This window comes from Chenopodium quinoa, unplaced genomic scaffold, assembly GCF_001683475.1.
Source record: "Chenopodium quinoa cultivar QQ74 unplaced genomic scaffold, ASM168347v1, whole genome shotgun sequence".
NCBI classification, from domain to species: Eukaryota; Viridiplantae; Streptophyta; class Magnoliopsida; order Caryophyllales; family Amaranthaceae; genus Chenopodium; species Chenopodium quinoa.
The window spans coordinates 86,311-107,198 of record NW_018743204.1 but is presented as its reverse complement, the minus strand read 5'-3'; positions in this window follow the sequence as shown (position 1 = coordinate 107,198).

The following is a 20,888-nucleotide window of genomic DNA, read 5'->3' as shown; positions in this document are numbered from 1 at the left end:
TGCAAGGAGAACTTCGATTTATAACCCTACAAGGCCCATGTACCATTAGCTGGACAGCTAATTCGTATGCATATGGGTTGGCTTCTTTGTCTAGAAGTTTTGCTGAGATTATGTTGTCAATGTCTTCAAGGTTATTAATCTTATCCTCCGGATTTAGAAAAAGAAGTATGTGTGCATGTGGTAAACCTCTCTTATGGAACTCAATGGTGTATATAACTGCAAAAAAAAAATAAAAAAAAATGCAAAATGCAAAATTAATTTCTGTTTTTTTTTTATTAATCTCAAAGTTTTCAGTACTTGTAACTCTTTTATTTATCTCCATACCTGCAAGAACCCTTCAAAAATGTTCATTTGTTGTTAAGTCTCTGATTAATTCATCGAGCTTTAGTTCGAACACACGAGCCACGATGTCTGGGCGATCTTGAGACCGCTGCCCTGGATTCAATGCTACAAATTCTCTAATCTCACTCCATGTTGAATTACGCGTGAATGTGATGAATAAGTCTGGTGGCCCGGTCCATCTACATATGGCCATTGCATCTTAGTAGTTCTGCACTCAAAATCTGGGGCTATTAGTGAATGATGAAGGTAATACTACACGTTGCCCTATTGAGGCGGGTGTTGTATCCCCTCAAGAAATCGCATCTATCAACCCACGCAGAACTTCCTTTCTTATTGTGGTTTGATTGAGGCAGACATAATCTAGCCTCACTTCTTCAATGCATGTCAATGCATCTACTGTGAACTGTTGGCGTAACCTCCCACAATGTTTGAGAGTCATTACTTCCTCATACAATTGATAAGCATAATACTATCTCATGGTGATTGTTTTCTTTTTCTTTCTAGTTATGGTCTCAGCATCTTTATGGGGGATGTCAATTCTGTACCCATCCTCTTCATAAGGAAATAACTAATGGATATTATAAGGCCATAAAACTGGGGTGGTTCTTAGAGATCCTTCGAAGGCCATAGCTCATTTCCTCTATGATGACATCTCTAGTACTTTGTTCTGGGTCACCTGTTCCAACAATTAATGATATGAACTACTCTGCAATTAGTACGTTGTACTCCCTACAATCTTTTGACCGAACACCAATTAGGCGTACCTGAACACTTGGCATTTCAATGACAGCAAATCGTTTCTTTGCCATTTTAAACACCTTAGAAAGTTCATTGTTTTCATAAAGCATGTTTGCAAGACCAGTAACTATTTCAGGATCCAACTCACTGGTGGCATTGCTTGTGAGGGAGTTGATTCTGTTCGCTACCTCATTTTGAGTATCATAAATATAAAGTTGGGTGAATCTTGGTTGTTTACCAACAGGAGGGAGTAATGAGCCTATCTTGTGATAGTTTTGTCTGTGTAATTTGAAGACATATGGCCCGGGACCTCTATTAACACTTCTATGAACCCTTCCTCCCATAGACGTGAATGCGAAGATGAAGTTATATGGCCTGATGTTCTCCTTGAAATTTTTATTTCATGTCCCTCCATCTGGATTTAAAAGGGTTCTTAAGAATTGAGGTGGTTTCTTGAGTTTTAGGAGTTGAATCTTCCCCTTTTGACAACAGATGTTGTGCTTAGGGTTGTCAACTGAGCCTACACTCTTCACTCTTTCTTCAATCTAAACCCTTGCACCGCAATCTACACATTTTTTTGTTGGTGGCCCAAAATTTCATGTTTCTTTGTACTTCCCTGTTATGATATTGGTTTCAGTTACAAATGGCATTCTACATCTAAATACATGTAAAAGCATTTGAAGATAGTGGCTTTACTTTATCGCTCTATTCTTCCATAAAAATGTGCATGTATGTTGCTCTCGCTACTATATCCAATTGTTGTTGTAGCTGCATGCCATGAAAACTCAAGGTTCATTTCTTGTCTACATATTAATAAGCTTTTCACAACATGATTTATGCCAATTATGATTATACCTATTGTTAAGTGGGTGTCAATTTGATTGGCCTGGTCGTGCATTTCATTTACTTCTAACGCCACTCTTTGTTTTTGGCATGATGACTTTGAACATTCCCCACTATCAATCATCCTCCTTCGACAATAAGTTTGAGGGGACCCTATTGAACCAAAGCTGGTATATTGGATATCAGTAAACAATATATACGAACTCATTAAGTGTGTGTTAATTAATGTTCAGTTTCATTATTTTTTTAGTTTTGATAGTTTGTGTATATACCTTCACTCAATCTACTTGATACACTTTGTTGAGATGGTATGTTGCTTGCCAGTGTGTCCCTCACTCGGTTTGCCCTTTGCTTAAAATATATCGACGTAACAGTCGTGCGTGTCTTGCTTGCCTTGCCTTTTCTATGTGTTAACAAAACATGAAATGTGAACATATTAAGTGATTCTTATACTATCAAATTTTGAATAATGAGATTTTTTGTTTGCTTACCTTTACTCAATATGGTCCTTACTATTTGTTGAGTTTGTATGTTATTGTCTTGATTTAGTATTGCGGTCCATACTTGGTTTTATAGACAAAATCCTGATATTCAGACCGTCTACTTCCACAACTTGTCAAAATTCGATGGAGTTTTCATTCTGAAACACTTCCATAATTTACACCTCTCTCCGCCGCTTCTTAACAGTTGACTGCGAGATTAGCACTTTGTTTCAAAGATTATCAAAAAACATACAGCGTGCTCGTTATGAGAAATTTGTTATCGAGCTGGCACAGGTTTCAAAGCAGCGAGCCTATACGCGAGGCGCATCCCCTCCCTTTTCAGCTAGGCTTGCTTTTGGGGAGGTAGACTTGGGCCGCAAGCTATCTGTCCCCAAAAGCAAAAGTAGCTCGAGCCAAAGGCGAGAGCGAGGCCGCAGCTCCTTCTGTCCTCACAGTGTCCTTTTCACGTGCACGTGGATATCGTAACTCTTGATCGGACTGGAAAGGAATCAATATTTAAAAAGTACTTGTTACCAAAACCATTTACGACGCTTCTTTTAAGGGATTCGTTTCCTATTCCTTTTATGAAAGAATGGTATATATACGTTAAAAGTAACGGAGGGTGAATGAGCTGAATAAAGCCCTGAGTGACTCTTGGCTGCCTTCAATGATAGACGCAATTACTACTCCTATTAGTGGTTGAAGCAAGGCCAGTTTGACGGCAGGCAGAAGAAAATCCCTAACACATTAAGCACACTCTTATCCGCTTTGTTTTAATCATGTATCGGCATAAGAGTCGTGCTTGTCTTGCCTTTTCTATGTCTACCATCACTGTATCAGCATTTTTCAAAAACCTGTTAAAATATATATATTCAAGGGATCTATTAAACCAAATTGAACTTCTGGCGGGCAGGTACATAATAATAAAGCTAAAAAAAAAATTAACACCCCAAAAGTATCAATTCTGATAGTTGTAGGACGAACGGCGACTTAGGTAACTGACATTGGTTTTAGGAAATGATAAAGGAACCTCAATTTTTAAAAAGGTAGTGCAAAACTAAATATAAGAACAACATAATGACAACAATCCAAGAAAATCCCAACAATATAAATTTATCTCTCATTAATTGTCTTTTTCTTTTAGAATATGTAATCCAACAAATGAAATGGGAAAACATCAAGAGAGATATAATGGGTTACAAATAATAAAAATATCATCTAACTTTTAGGCTTTATATGTTAGACAAAGCTAAAACATGTTTAGGTTCTTCACCATGTCCGCAAGCTCGCCCAATTAATGGGGTGGCCTAACTTCTTGATCTTGCGTAATATCTCTATAAGGTTATCACTTTTGTTGCAAACATCCATATATCCGCTCTTCATAGATTCTAATGCAATCTCTTTCTCAAATCGTTTAATGTCTGCAATCCGTCGTATTTTTCTCTCAAGGCGGATGGCCTCTAAGTTGAAATCTGCTATGTCAAATATGTATAGCTCTTTAAGCTTCGCAACCTTTCTTGCTGCATTTTCAGTTGCAGTTTGCAAGTCCTTTGATGATGTGCAACGTATTTTGATTGGTCTCCCCTTCCTATTCATAGAAAAATGGATTTTAACTACATACTTTTGACGGAGTTCCTTATGGTATTGTTTATACAATGGTTGTGGGAGACCATAATACATGATGATGTTTGATAAAAGGGCAGTGAAACTTATATTGAAGATTTTCTTTTGGTTCTCCATGAAGGATATTGGAATTTTCCCCAACACGTGATGACTCCTGATATATTTAATTTCATTGACATGTTATACTACTAAAATTCTACTAACACCTAGTTGATATACTACTGAAATTAACTGACATTGTATTATAGGCATGCACATCTAATCACAGAAGGTAAGATGATAATATAACAAAAAAAACTTGTTTTTTTTAAATAGTGTAGGAAGTAAGATTAGAACAACCAATACAGAAATTACCTTTCTTTATTCTGCTGTTCTATATGCGATCAAAGACGTTTAGGTGATTTTTTATCACTCCACAACAATAGTTACCGCCACAAATCAATTAAATGTGGATACTTTCAGAGCAAAATACCTTTGCTTGATCACTCGACCGCAATAACTACAAACAAAAATCAATGATATATGTAAACCTTTAGAACGATGTCACAACTTTGCAGCATAATATGGTTAGTTTTATAGTGAAAGGTTAATTGTTAGTACTAATTCCACAAATTTAGCCAAAAAATATTTAACTATTTTAAAATGAGGCAATTCAATAGTTTTGCCTAATTTTTTTTTTTTTTTTTTGGCAATTCTAATTACTCTTTTAATGGTTTGAATACTTTATTGAGTCAAAAATAATATTGCAGTCACAATCTTCATAACGATTACTTATTCAACTAATTTATAATCATCTCAATTATTCTATTTAATGATTTAATTATATAATCAAGACAATTAAATGATTTTATTTCACAATCAAGACAATTAGAACCCAATTTCACTTAGGATACTTCTCAAAATCATAGATCGGTTACCTCTTTCTGAGGGGTTGCAAGTAAATGCATCTTCTTAGCCCATTATCATGTACCGTCAATTGAAACACATGGACGGCGTCGGCATAGCCGACGACGCAACCTCCACCACGACGGACATGGCCTTTCCGTCCTTTATTACGCCAACCACCAATGACCGAATTTGTGGTATCTGGTATTTGTTGGAGTTTTTTTTGTGAAACCATGAAGATTCCATTTTATTTTGATACAAAAATTAAAGATTTTGGGACTTTGTGTGGGTTTCTTTTGTCTCGTTATAAACAATAAATTCACACTTTCACAGGATTTGTTAGGAAGAAGACAACCTTTTTTAGCTTATTTCTTTTATAATTTTTTTTTTGGAAAGAATGCAATCTTTTAGTAATAATAAAAAAATGTAGGTGTTGGAAAAAGAAGTCATATAATAAGCATACTTTAAACATAATTGTAGATCTTGGTCAAATTGATTTTTTTCCTTTTTAATATAGACATTGCTTTAATAGGGTGAAAAGGTTTGATGATGTGGCATATAGATGACGTGGTTCAATTAGGGGGAAAAATGACACGTGACAGATTGGAACTCCTTGCCTTTGAGTTTTAATAATAATATTGATAATAATATAGATAAGTATAGATAGATTACAACATGTTCTATGAATTAAATAATGCTTGAAATTATTTGTAGAGACTTTTAAGGATTTAATGATGAATTTTGAACTACCCATTAAGTGAGATTATACCTAAGGGTTTTCAAATAATTTATGGCATGTTTAAAAGGCTTTAAACAAAATTTTAAGTGAGTTTATATGTTAAGTGTTGACGCAAATCTGCAATTTACATAGCAAGTAAATAGCATCAATAAGACAAAAGAATGGTGAAACATGTTTTTCTAGTGGTACAAATAAGTATATAAGTAGTCATCAAAACTTGTACCACTATTATCCTTTTTTTTTTTAGTGAAAATCGATCCCAATATCTCTTGGAATCAGGAGAAAAGCTTTAACCACTTGAGTTATCCCTTACTCTGCTGGTACCACTAATATCTATAATGGCTATAAATAGTACTTCTAAAACAACCTGTACTCTACTAGTATAAAATACATGTATAATAGCACATTATAAATACCATTGTAACCTCACTAATTAACCCAATTTAATAGTTTAAAAGCCTTAAAACCTTTTTTCTAAGTGAGTACTTAAAAATCTTTCAAAAAGACTTAGTTTTTAGGACTTAAATAAAATTCCAGCATACTTATATAATATAAAACATCATTAATTAAACAGAAAAATCATATTTAAATCATGTAGAACCTTTTTCCTTTTATGGGTAATCAAACCCTAACATATAATTGAAAAGTAGTGTGTATAATAAAATTTCAGCATTAATTGAGGGCTTAAAACTCATTAAAAACATGTTCTAATCATTAATTTAACAACCACAACAACCTAGAATCAAACCTTATTTATAAACATTAAATTCCCAAATTCTAGGGTTTGTAAATTAGGGTTTTTAATTAAATGAAAATTTGAAAATTATAAGAGTAAATCAACTACCCAAAATCCACATCAAAATATAATTAAAATCATGCTTTGAATTAATTAAATCAAGCTTAGAAATTAAAATAGGAAAAGAGTTTTTTTTTTTTCTGTAATACCAAAACAAAGGAGAAGAGATCGAGAGAAGGAGGACGACACGACTAGGTTGCCGGTGCGCTGCTGGCCGCCGGTGCTCGCCGATGGTCAGTGGTGGCGTCACTGGTCGCCGGTGGCGCGTGGAGAGGAGGAGAGAGAGGTGTGGGAAAGGAAGAGGAAAAAGGAGAGAGAGAAAAATAAGAGAAAAAAGTTGGGATTTTGTAAAATCTGCCAATTGATTTTTTAGTGTGAATCCTTGAGTTTTGGGTATTTATATCCCCTTTTAAAAAAAAACATTTATTTATATAATTGTCATTACTAATCCTATTCCTCCTTGAATTCTTCTTTGGGGCTAACTTTTTAGGCCCTTAAAAATTCTTTTATTCCCAACAAATTAGTCCAATACTTTTAGTGATGTTGATCCAATTTGAAATACTTTATTGCCTCAGTTAATAACTCATATTATTTTATACACACTTTTTTCTATTTAAATAATTAATTATTTGAAATAAAATGAATCATTTTGATTCATAAATAAAATAAATAATTATATATATATAAAATATTATAAAAAATACAGAGTATTACATAAGTAGTAATTTATTGTTCATTGATTTCATGTAATTTGTTAATTCGTAAATAATTTTATATAAATTGTTAATTACTTCATCCGTTTTATTTAATTGCGGACTTTTTCACATTTAGAAGATTTGCGTATGAGATTGCAGCGAGTTTAACTTGAGAATAACTCGAAACAAATATTGCATACCCATATTTTGCCAAAGTTGTCAACTCAAGGGTCATTTAATTTGCGGCAACGTGTGTAACTACGTATTTTTAAATAATTTATAAATTTTATTTTATTTTATTTATAATAATATTCGTATTTTTCAAGAATTTATTTTAAAAGTTTCAAATTATGAATTTGGGTGAAAAATTATTTTAGTACAAATTATTATATGTACCTACATTCTACTATTCATGACCATCAAAATACGTAGGTAGAATTTGGCCACTGGAAGCCATTTTTTAACGACTTTGAGGGTAAAGTCTAATTTAGAATGATGTTTCCACCCAAAATTCACTAGTTTTTCGTCAAAATCTGGCATTTTAGCATAATCAAGCATTAATCTGATTTTATCCAATAAAACCGAAAACCTGATCTAATTAGGTAGCTAATCTAGTGTAACACCCAAATAATTCTCCCTTTGCCAAACCACTTACTTTAAATAAAAATAGAGGAGAACAATTGGCATGTTACCGCCACGTGTTAAAACGTTTAGGCTTTATCAAAGTATCGCAGCGGAAAACCAAACTTAACTCCTTAAAAAAACAAAGTTTAGAAAACCAATAAGGCAAAGCTTACAAACTGGAACCACATAGGGCCCTTATTTAAAATCAAACCAATATTCAAAACCCAAATCATAAATGAACAGCAAATCATAAATAAGTTCAACACAAAGAACGGATACTCTCAGTCACACCAATCCCTTGACAATGCGTTTGTCAAATTCCCGAACGTTACATCATCAAGCTAACTTGTGCGATACTGCTTCCCAATAATACAAGTGTAATAATTAGATCATCACAAGATCATTGAAAGGCGAAGGCCATGACCAAAAGAAAACACACACAAAAACACGCGATCAGCAAAGCTTAGTACATACAAGCTACAACGCACCAAACCTAAGATGCTCAACTAATGAAAGCAATTAACATTCAACATAAATTAATTAACCAAGACTCCACACTACAATAATTCAATCAATTCAACATACTCACTAACCAATCTCAATCCACTTGACTATTTATATTTAATTCAATTAATTTAATTTGGAGTAAGCAGTAGACGAGGTTGTCCAATCCACCAAACCATTTTGGTCCCAAATGACCATTTAAAATAAAAATATAACGCGATTCAAGAATGGACGCGACTCCATTCTCACAAAGTTAGTCAAGGATCCCATCTAACTTTCATTATAAAATAAAAATGTAAATACCAAAAGAAAAGAGGACATGTTGATCAAGCAAGCCTCTGAAAGCCACGGGCTACCACCGTGTACCTCAACCCATAATTATCAATACTCTAGAATTGCACGCTTTTCAGAGCTTTATTGCTCATCCACGTTTCACTTTACATGATTACAAGTTTAATTAATAGTCGATTCATTCAAGTAAACCATACATAATAATCATACATATAATTCACTTTTAATATTATTTAGGACACGATAATCACACCACAAATTGACCTTTATTCCATTAAACTTCCAAGATATCCAAAATTGTTGAACATAGTCAATCCACCTAGCCATTTCGGCTTAATCCACCTTTACTCAACATACTAACAAGTCATGTTTGAGTAATAAATAAAATAATAATAACCTCTTGGAATAATTAATAAATTCATTCCACTCAAACCATTCAATAATTCCAATCCTTCAATATTCCAAATGTGGTTAATAAACCAAACCAATAAAAATATGCTTGTATCAACATTCCATACAAACAATTAATCCAATATAATTCAACATGCTTGCATCCATAATTCCATACAAACATAATCAATTCACCAAAACATGTCTTATAAACATAAGCACATGAATTAATTCAATATTTAACCACACAATTTCCATCCAAGAGTTCTCTAAACATGAAACTAAGTTCTTTCCTTTTGGTACCTAAACATGATACTACTTACAACGAAGTAGGCATGTAAGTACCTCGTGTAAACAATCCTTTGTGCCACTTTTAATCACTTAAAAGTCTCCTAGGGAATAATCACCTCCTAGAAAACAATCAACAATCATAAATTAATTCCCAAACTAATTTCCAGCAATATAATTAGATTTAAAACTCCTTAAAACTTCCTTTAAAACATATTTTATGCTTAATTAATCATTAGAAATACATTAGGAACAAAAGCCCCAATTTAATTGTTCATAAGAACCCTAAAATACCAATTTAAATAAATTAAAACCCTAGGTTTTATAATTACAAAATCTAAAATTTTATAACAAAATTATAATCTGAAATTATAACTTTAAATCATCAAAATATAGTTTTTCATACTAATTAAATTAATGGAAATTCTACATGGTGGCCTCATGGTTTTGAGTTTTCTACGTGGAAGACAAAGTTTTTTTCAGCTCTCTTTAGTAGCACCAAGGTTTAGAAAAATTGACCATAGTGACCTTTTTTAGGTTTATGGCTAATCTTTTTAGTTAAAATGGTTAACCTTTGATTTTTTTATTAAAAAATTATTTAAATTATATTTTAAAATAATAAAACTTAACAAAAAAAAAACATAAAAAACAAAAAAATTCCCAGAAATTCCCAGCCACCCCGCAAACCCTAACCTTGCCGGAATCCGGCCACCCCCGACCACCAATACCACCTTCCAGCCCAATTCCTGACCACCGAAACCACCATAACTGGCCGGCCTTCCACAATCCCACCTGATCTAGCCCCGAACCCCAAAACCGCCACCCTGATCCCCCAAACAACTACGAAGTCCAACAAAACCACCGCCACCCCCACCGACCCTAAATTCAACGAAAATTGGCCGGCCGCACCCCTTGACCGTCCTGTCGGCCTTTCCCCTTCCCCCTTGAACCACTACCCTCGTGAACTCACCATCCCTGTATTCAAATTGAAGCATAATTCGAAGTTTAGGTTGGTGGTGGTGGTTGTTTGGTGATTGCGAGTGGCGAATTGGTGATTAAGGGTGGCGAATTGGTGATTGCGAGTGGCGAATTAATGATTAGGTGGAGATTGGTGCTCCAGCTGACGGTTTAGGCTGGTTGTGATGGTGGTTGTTTGGTGTTGTCGGTTGTGCGTGCGGTTGTTTCAGGCAGGTCGGGGAGGTTTTATGGACTAGGTTTCAGGTAGGGAGTTTTTCGAGGGTTAGGGATTCGACGGTGGGTGAGCGGGGTGGCTGGCGTGACGGAAAAGGGGAGGTGCAGTGTGGGTTGGCCGGTGGGCGGTGGGGATAGGGTGGTCAGGGAAGGGAAGGAGGGTGGCTGGGATTTCTAATTTTTTTTTGTTTTTTGTTATAATTATATTTTTTTTAAAAATTTATTATTTTAAAATATAATTTAAATAATTTTTTAATAAAAAAAATCAAAGATTAACCATTTTAACTAAAAAGGTTAGCCATAAACCTAAAAAAGGTTACTATGGTCAATTTTTCTAAACCTTGGTGCCACTAAAGAGAGTTGAAAAAAACTTTGTCTTCCACGTAGAAAACTCAAAACCATGTGGCCACCATGTAGAATTTCCCTTAAATTAATTTCAAACAATAAAAACAAACCCAAAATAATCTAATAAACATTAAGCAAAATAACAAAAACAAGAAGGAGAAAGAAGGGGAAAAGGTCACCGTGGGCCGGCTGGGTGGTGCCCCGGTGGTCAGGAGCGGCGGCGGCAGCAGGGTGGCAGCGGCAGTGAGCTTTGCTCACGTAGGAAGGAGGAAAGGGAAAGAAAGAAAGAAAACAAAAAAAAAAAGAAAAAGAAAAGAAAAAAAAAAAGAAAGGAAAGAGAACAAAAGGGGAAAAGAGAATAATACTAACCGTTTTGTGTGGGAAAAATTCGGAGATTCATGGGGTATTTATAGAAGAGAGAGTTGTAGGGTAAGTAGAGTAAAATTAGGCCTCATGAAACTAATGGGCCAATTAAATAAATAAAATGGTTTAGACTTTGTTTGTATGGACATAAATTGTAGAATGGACACATAGAAATCCTTTTTATAATAAAATCGTTTATCAACCCAAAAATAATAATTTGAAACCTTTTAAAATAAATTTTTGAAAATGCAAATAAATATTATAAATAAAATAAAATTTTATTTATAAAATATTTAAAAATACGGGGGATTACAATCTATCCCTCTTAAAAGAAGTTTTGTCCCGAAACTTAGCACAAAATCCCTTAAATTGCAAAAAATTTGCATAAAACCATTTGAAAATTTTCAATATTATGTTGCTAGAATTCCAATTGTGTCATAATATCGACACTAATGCCTTATCACCATCCCAAATTACGTATTTCACTAGATACATAAACAATAAAATAGCTATGATAAGCATAAAAACACCACAAAATAACATAAAATAGGGCAAAAAGGGCGAAATTATACGCATTCTACCCCCCTTAAAGAACAAGAGTTACGCCTTCGTAACTCACCTCATTAAATAACTTAGGGTATCTCTTTCTCATATCATTCACGGCCTCTCGAGTAGCCTCCTCATACTCTTGGTTTGACCAAAGAAGTTCAACAATTCTAACATCCTTATTGCGTGTACTACGCACCTTATGATCCAAAATTTTCACAGGCTTTTCCTCATTAGTCAAAGTCTCATCCAATTGAATCGATTCAGGTTGTAGCACGTGCTTTGAATCAGGAACATACTTTTTCAATTGAGAAATATGAAACACATCATGCATTTTCTCAAACTCCATAGGTATTGCCAATTTGTAAGCAACCTTGCCTACACGTTCCAAAATTACATAAGGACCTACATACTTGGCACTCAATTTGCCCTTCTTTCCAAATCTCATCACTCCTTTTGTAGGTGAGAACTTCAAAAAGACTTTATCACCCACATTAAACTCATCATCTCGCCTTTTCAAATCAGCATAGCTTTTCTTCCTATCTTGTGCAACTTGAATTCTTGAGCGAATCAACTTCACTTTATTCACCATGTCCTCTATATACTATGTTCCCAAGACAAGATTCTCACTGTAGTCATTCCAACATACAGGACTTCTACACTTTCGACCATATAATGCTTCAAAAGGTGCCATGCCAATGCTAGCATGGTAACTATTATTGTAAGAAAGCTCAATCAAATCCAAATGATCTTCCCAAGTACCTTGAAAATCCAAGGCACACACTCTTAGCATATTTTCCATGGTTTGATTGGTCCTTTCAGTCTGTCCATCCGTTGCTCGGTGGAATATAGTACTCATTTTCAGTGTTGTTCCTAAGTTGGCTTGAACCTTTTTCCAAAACTTGGACAAAAACCTTGAATCTTGATCGGAGATGATGTCCTTAGGCACTCCATGTAGTCGAACTACATTCTTCACATAGGCCTTTGCCAATTGTTTCTTTTTCCAAGTTTCCTTTATTGGAATAAACACCGCAGACTTTGTATGTCGATCTACAATCACCCAAATAGTGTCATTGCCACTTTTGGTTCTAGACAATCTTGTGACAAAATCCATGGATATTGAATCCCATTATTAACATGGAATCTCCAAAGGTTGAATCTTTCCCATAGGTCTCTTGTGATCAATCTTGACCTTTTGACAAGTCAAGCATTTACTCACAAACTCAGCTACTTCTCTCTTCATGTTTGGCCACCAATACAACTCTTTCAAGTCCTTGCACAACTTGTCCCCTCTCGGGTGCACAGAATATGGAGTATTGTGGCTTTCTTCCATGATTTTTCTCTTTAAATCCTCACACTTTTCTGGTATGCACCACCTTTCTTTGTAACTCAAACTTCCATCATCATGGATTTTGAAATCTACATTTTTCCCTTGCCTCATTTTCTCCTTAATCGATTGAATTCCTTCATCACCTTTCTGACTCTTTTTTATTTCATCCAACAATAAATTCCCAAGTGAAAGAGCACTCAACCTTGCTTCTACTTCACCATAGTTCACAACCTCCAAGTTCAAACGCTTCATATCTTCACATAATTCGTCAAACACGATTAAAGCATTCACACCATGACTTGATTTCCTACTCAAGGCATCCGCAACAACATTTGCTTTCCCTTCATGGTATTGTATACTTACGTTATAGTCATTGAACAACTCCAACCAACGCCTCTGTCTCATATTGAGATTTTTCTGAGTGAAAATATACTTGAGACTCTTGTGATCCGTAAAGATCTTACACCTTACTCCATACAAATAATGTCTCCAAATCTTCAATGCAAATACTATAGCCGCAAGCTCAAGATCATGTGTAGGGTAATTAACCTCACAAGATTTGAGTTGGCGAGAAGCATAAGCTATCACATTCCCATTTTGTTGCAACACACACCCTAATCCACTCTTCGAAGCATCACTATATACTTCAAATCCATCACTCCCATCAGGTAAAGTTAAAATAGGTGTGGGGGTTAAACGCTCTTTAAGAGTTTGAAAGGCTTGTTCATAGTTCTCATCCCATTCAAACTTACTTTCTTTCTTCATCAAATTAGTAAATGGTCTAGCAATGTTTGAAAAATCCTTCACAAACCTTCTGTAATAGCCAGCTAGTCCCAAGAAACTCCTTATGTCAGACACGTTCTTAGGCGTAGGCCACTCACTCACTGCTTGAATCTTTGTTGGATCCACAGAAATACCTTATTTAGACACATAATGTCCCAAAAATGTAACCTTCTCTAACCAGAACTCGCACTTTGAAAACTTAGCATATAACTTATTGTCTCTAAGAGTTCTCAGCACAGTCCTCAAATGCTCCTTATGTTCTTCCTCACTTTTCGAGTATACCAAAATATCATCAATGAAAACAACCACAAACTTATCCAAATACTGATGGAATACTCGATTCATCAAATCTATAAAGATTGTAGGTGCATTGGTCAACCCAAAAGGCATAAATGTAAACTCATATTGCCCATATCTAGTCCTAAAAGCAGTCTTTGGTATATCCTTGTCAGCAACTCTCAGTTGATGGTACCCTGAACGTAAATCAATCTTGAAAAACACACTAGCTCCCGTTAATTGATCAAACAAATCATCGATCCTGAGCAATGGGTACTTATTCTTTATCGTCACATTATTCAACTCTCTATAATCAATGCACAACCTCATGCTCTTCTTTACAAACAAACTGGTGCTCCCTAAGGCGATGCACTTGGCCTAATATACCCCTTATCCAACAATTCTTGCAACTGCACTTTCAACTCCCCCATCTCAGGAGGTGCCATTCTATATGGTGCTTTAGACATTGGTGTCGTTCCAGGAACCAAATCTATTGTAAACTCCAATTCCCTCTTTGGTGGCATCCTAGAAATCTCTCCAGGAAATACATCCAAAAACTCATTCCCAATTGGCACATCTTCCACATGCACCTTATTACTCATTTCCAAGTCTTGCACACAACAAAAGAACAAAGGATACCCTTTACTCACAAGTTTCGACAGGTTCATTGCAGAAATAATTCCAGTACCTTTTGGTTTCCCAAAACGTATGTAAGACACAGTTTTCCCAAAGGAATCCTTAAATAAACTATCTGTATCTCACAATCTATCTTAGCTTTATAAGTAGCCAACCAATCCATTCCCAAAATAATATCAAGGTCACCCAAATCAAAATCTATAAGATCGAATGGAAAATCAGTCTTTCCACTCCTCAAGGGTAAACTCTTATGTATCTTGGTGCATCTCACAATTTCACCAGTAAGTAAACTAATGGGCAAGTCAATCGAATTCGATTCAATGAACTCTTAACCGTTTTACAACAAAGTTAGAAATAAAAGAATAGGTGGCTCCATAATCAAACAAAGCTTTAACAGAAATCAAATGAATCGAAAAGTTACCAGTGAGAACATCAGAAGACCTTTCAGCTTCCTTCTTGCCCATCACAGACAAACGACCTAGAGTGACATTCTTTCCTTGATTCCCAGAGTTGTTGCTGCCAACATTTCCTCTCTTTGCATTCCCATTACGACCATTCGAATTCCCTCCTTGATTGCTTATTGGAGTAAACTTGTTCCCATTCCCTTGTTGCTTCAGTTTGGAGAAACACTCAAACTCCCTATGACCCTTCTTGTTACACCACCTACATACAACCAGGTTCCCATCACAATCCTTTCTAGAATGATCCTTGCCACATCTCCTACAGTTGTAATGCCTCTCAGCTTGGCCTGTAGGTCTAGAAGATCCTCCATTATTCTGAAAATTCCTATTCTAGAAATTCTCATTCCTTGGCTTCTTGTAGCTACCTAGATTACTCGAATTCCCAAAAAATTTACGCTTTTCTCAACACTCGCACTCTCAGGCGCACTCCTGACATTCAGACTGTACATGTGCGTTGCTCTCCCATAAATCTTATCAAGAGTCTTAAAGATCTTTCCAGCCATGTCCTTCTGTAACTGCTTAGTCAAACCTTGCTCAAATCTTTGAGCCTTCAACTCCTCAGTAGGTACTACTTCAGGAGCAAACCTCGATAAGTTCATAAACTTGTTATAGTACTCAGTAGTCGACATGTTGTTCATTTGTAGATTAATGAACTCTTGAGCCTTTTGCTTCCTTAAGAATGCTGGATAGAACTTTTCTCTAAGTTTGGTCTTGAAAGTCTCCCAACCAAAATTAGCCTCAGCACGAATCACATCTCCATTATCCCTCCACCAAATATCTGCCTTTTCCTTCAAATACATGGCAGCTTGATATACTCTCATATTCTCAGGGAAATTCAAAGCAGCAAAGATCTTATCAAACTCCCTCACCCAGGTTTCAAAAAAAGTTGGGTCTCCACCTCCTTTGAAGTATGGTGGCTTGACCTGAGCAAGTTTCTTAAACATCTCATCCGCGGGATCAGGATTATCATTGCGGTTTTGGTTCAAGTTCTCGGCTAGTAGCCTAATAGCATCAGCTAAAGCATCGTAATTAGCCATCCTCCTTCTATGCCTGGAAGTATAACGCACTCTTAGGCCAACGCCGACACAAAAGTACTCTACTTGCACAACACACCACATTCATGATCATAAAATGTATTAAGGTAGAAAGGTGGACAAGGCCACACGATCGCCCCTAATAAGTCACTTTTAAAGGAAATGATTATTAAATTTTAATCATTCCTACGCACAAGGAAATTAAATAAAAATAATTCCCTTGATACAATCCCGACCAAAAATCCAAGCATCAAGTTAATAACATAACTAAATAAACACATATTAATAGTCACATAATTGCATGCTTCACATAAGCAAATCATCACATACCATTCCATATTACATGCTTTAAACCTTAAACATGATACTAGGTGATCACACTCAAGTTGCACCAATGCATAAAACATACACAATTAAATAAGTTGCATAATCACTTCATACAATAATAAAATCAAAATAGAATTAATTACAATGCATATGGAAAGAAATAATCTATCCTATACGCCTTTCCTAAAGCTACCCAAATCTCACCGATAAAATAAAATAAGCAAACAAGTTCAAAGAATAAATAAATAATCAAATTCATTTTCTTTCAAAATAAATAAATAACACAAAAAATATATATAAAACACGAAAAATCATTATTATTTTTTTTTATAAATGCTGAATTAAATTTATTAAATAAAATAATCTTGAATAATTTAATTAACATTAAATAAAGTAGTTAAAATAAAACTCATTAGATTTAAACACGTTAGGCGCCTAAAAACTTTAAAATGGCTTTAGTGGTAATTAAAATCTAACCTAAGCTCCCAGGTACCACTTTGTAACACCCCAATAATTCTCCCTTTTCAAAACCACTTACTTTAGTTTAAAATAGAGGAGAACCATTGGCATGTTACCGACACGTGTTAAAATATTAAGGCTTTATCAAAGTATCGTAGCGGCAAAACCAAACTTAACTCTTTAAAATAACAAAGTTCAGAAAACCAATAAGTCAAAGCTTACAAACTGGAACCACATAAGACCCTTATTTAAAATCAAACCAATATTCAAAACCCAAATCATAAATGACTAGCAAATCATAAATAAGTTCAACACAAAGAATGGATACTCTCAATCACACCAATCCCTTGATAATGCGTTTGTCAAATCTCCGAATTTCCCCATCATCAAGCTAACATGTGCGATACTGATCCCCAATAAGACAAGTGTAATAATTGGATCATCACAGGGTCATTGAAAGGCGAAGGCCATGACCAAAAGAAAACACACACAAAAGCACGCAATCAGCAAAGCTGAGTACATACAAGCTACAACGCACCAAACCTAACATGCTCAACTAATTAAAGTAGACAACATTTCACATAAATTAATTAACCAAGACTCCACACTGCAATAATTCAATCAATTCAACATACTCACTAACCAATCTCAATCCACTTGACTATTTATATTTAATTTAATTAATTTAATTTGGAGTAAGCAATAGACGAGGTTGTCCAATCCACCAAACCATTTTGGTCCCAAATGACCATTTAAAATAAAAATATAGCGCGATTCAAGAATGGACGCGACTCCATTCTCACAAAGTTAGTCTAGGATCCCATCTAACTTTTATTATAAAATTATATGTAAATACCAAAAGAAAAGAGGACATGTTGATCAAGCAAGCCTCTGAAAGCCACGGGCTACCACCGTGTACCCCAACCCATAATTGTCAATACTCTAGAAGTGCACGCTTTTCAGAGTTTTATTGCTCATCCACGTTTCACTTTACATGATTACAAGTTTATTTAATAGTCGATTCAATCAAGTAAACCATACATAATAATCATACATATAATTCACTTTTAATATTATTTAGGACAACGATAATCACACCACAAATTGACCTTTAATTCCATTAAACTTCCAAGATATCCAAAATTGTTGAACAAAGTCAATCCACCTAGCCTTTTTGGCTTAATCCACCTTTACTCAACATACTAACAAGTCCTGTTTGAGTAATAAATAAAATAATAATAACCTCTTGGAATAATTAATAAATTCATTCCACTCAAACCATTCAATAATTCCAATCCTTCAATATTCCAAATGTGGTTAATAAACCAAACCAATAAAAATATGCTTGTATCAACATTCCATACAAACAATTAATCCAATATAATTCAACATGCTTGCATCCATAATTCCATACAAACATAATCAATTCACCAAAACATGTCTTATAAACATAAGCACATGAATTAATTCAATATTTAACCACACAATTTCCATCCAAGAGTTCTCTAAACATGAAACTAAGTTCTTTCCTTTTGGTACCTAAACATGATACTACTTACAACGAAGTAGGCATGTACGTACCTCGTGTAAACAATCCTTTGTGCCACTTTTAATCACTTAAAAGTAGCCTAGGGAATAATCACCTCCTAGAAAACAATCAACAATCATAAATTAATTCCCAAACTAATTTCCAGCAATATAATTAGATTTAAAACTCCTTAAAACTTCCTTTAAAACATATTTTATGCTTAATTAATCATTAGAAATACATTAGGAACAAAAGCCCCAATTTAATTGTTCATAAGAACCCTAAAATCTCAATTTAAATAAATTAAAACCCTAGGTTTTATAATTACAAAATCTAAAAGTTTATAACACAGTTATAATCTGAAATTATAACTTTAAATCATCCAAATATAGTTTTTCATACTAATTAAATTAATTTCAAACAATAAAAACAAACCCAAAATAATTTAATAAACATTAAGCAAATAACACAAACAAGAAGGAGAAAGAAGGGGAAAAGGTCACCGTGGGCCAGCTGGGTGGTGCGCTGGCGGTCAGGGGCGGCGGCAGGGTGGCGGCGGCAGGTCTGGGCGGCAGTGAGCTTTGCTCACGTAGGAAGGAGGAAAGCGAAAGAAAGAAAAAGAAAGAATGAAAAGGAAAAAGAAAAGAAAAAGGAATGAAAGAAAATAAAAGGGAAAAGAAACTAATACTAACCTTTTTGTGTGGGGAAAATTTTGGGATTCATGGGGTATTTATAGGAGAGAGAGTTGTAGGGTAAGTGGAGTAAAATTGGACCTCATGAAAATAATGGGCCAATTAAATATATAAAATGGTTTGGAATTTGTTGTATGGACATAAATTGTAGAATGGACACATAAAAATCCTTTTTGTTATAAAATCGTTTATCAACCCAAAAATAATAATTTGAAACCTTTTAAAATAAATTCCAAAAAATACAAATAAATATTATAAATAAAATAAAATTTTATTTATAAAATATTTTAAAATACGGGGGATTACATCTAGATTTTAAATCCATTTTAAATCCCCTTAATTAATTTTAGTTGTAAAAATTAAATACAAGAGGCTCTGATACCATTGTTGGGTTTTACGGTGTCCCGTACACCTTGCGGAACTAAACCCCGCCCCTGATAACATGCATTAATTATTACAACTAATAAGCATATAATTAATAAAGCATTAAACACATAATCACATAAGAGAAAAATACTATATTTCCCTTGACGCGTGCTTTGCCACGTACACGAACACCACCCTTGATGTAGAAAGCTTTAGACCCGCACTCGTGTGATCCTCGTGCTTTGCACACCCACTGCACGTGCCCGAACTAGGTTTGGGTCTCGTAGCTTAGACAAGAGCAAAACCAAATTATGAGTTTTACGAACTCTAAGGTTTTCTCACGGTTTATATCGGAGATACCTATTTGAGTTCTACTCAAGTGATTTTTCCCAACTCCCAAGGTTGGTATTTATAGGCATAGCATCTCCTTTCCTACACTATTCTTTTCAAGTGGGAGATGTGGTAAAGTGAGAAAACTAGCATTTAATTTAATTCTAAACTAAATTAAATACTCAAGGCAATATTCAAACAACAAGTATCAACACAAGAGAAGGGGTAGGTGAGGACCACAAGCTCCCCTTGTTCCCCAAGCAAAGCCCTCCCATAAACTAGCCCCAATAGCTTCGCGTTAGCTGGCGCCCAGCCTTAGGCACCAAGGCGCGCCTTGCTGGTGGCCTGGTGCTCAGCTGGGCCTCCCCAACAGGCCCACATCGCAGCAACCCTGCATAGTAAGTCATGCACCAATGCGGGCTGCTTGTGAGCTGGGCCCTGCTACCGTTAGCGAGGCCCAGAAAGCCTTGTTGATTGTTAGCCTTGCAAGCGAGGCTGGCTACTAACCCACAAGCATTTCTTGGCCAGCTCGCCCAACCAAGCACTTGCGATACTTGCTGGGCTTGTGGCCAAGCATTGCCTTGCGATAGGTAGCCCGTCTAGCCTATCCTAGCCCTTGCATAGCTAATTGCTAGATGTAGCCATTGTGAGGCTATGTCTAGGTGTTGACTTGTTGTTTGACTAAAATCTCGTCTCGTCGATTCCTAGAATTGACTCGACGCTCGGGTTCGACGCTCTAAGCTCGGAATTCGACGTTTGAGTTTGTAATATCTTCAATGACATATTTAACACTTCGGATTAATTCGTCACCTTAGTTCGGTTACACGATTGGGTGTGACCCGAAGAGTTCAGTCAAGAGCAAGCTGTAAGATTAATTATTTTAGTCTTACTGATCGGAAGCGGCCTCTAGCTAGACATTCTGAGCACTTGAATTCACCGAATAATTAGCTTTCCTTTCGAACCCTCTATTGGAGTAATACA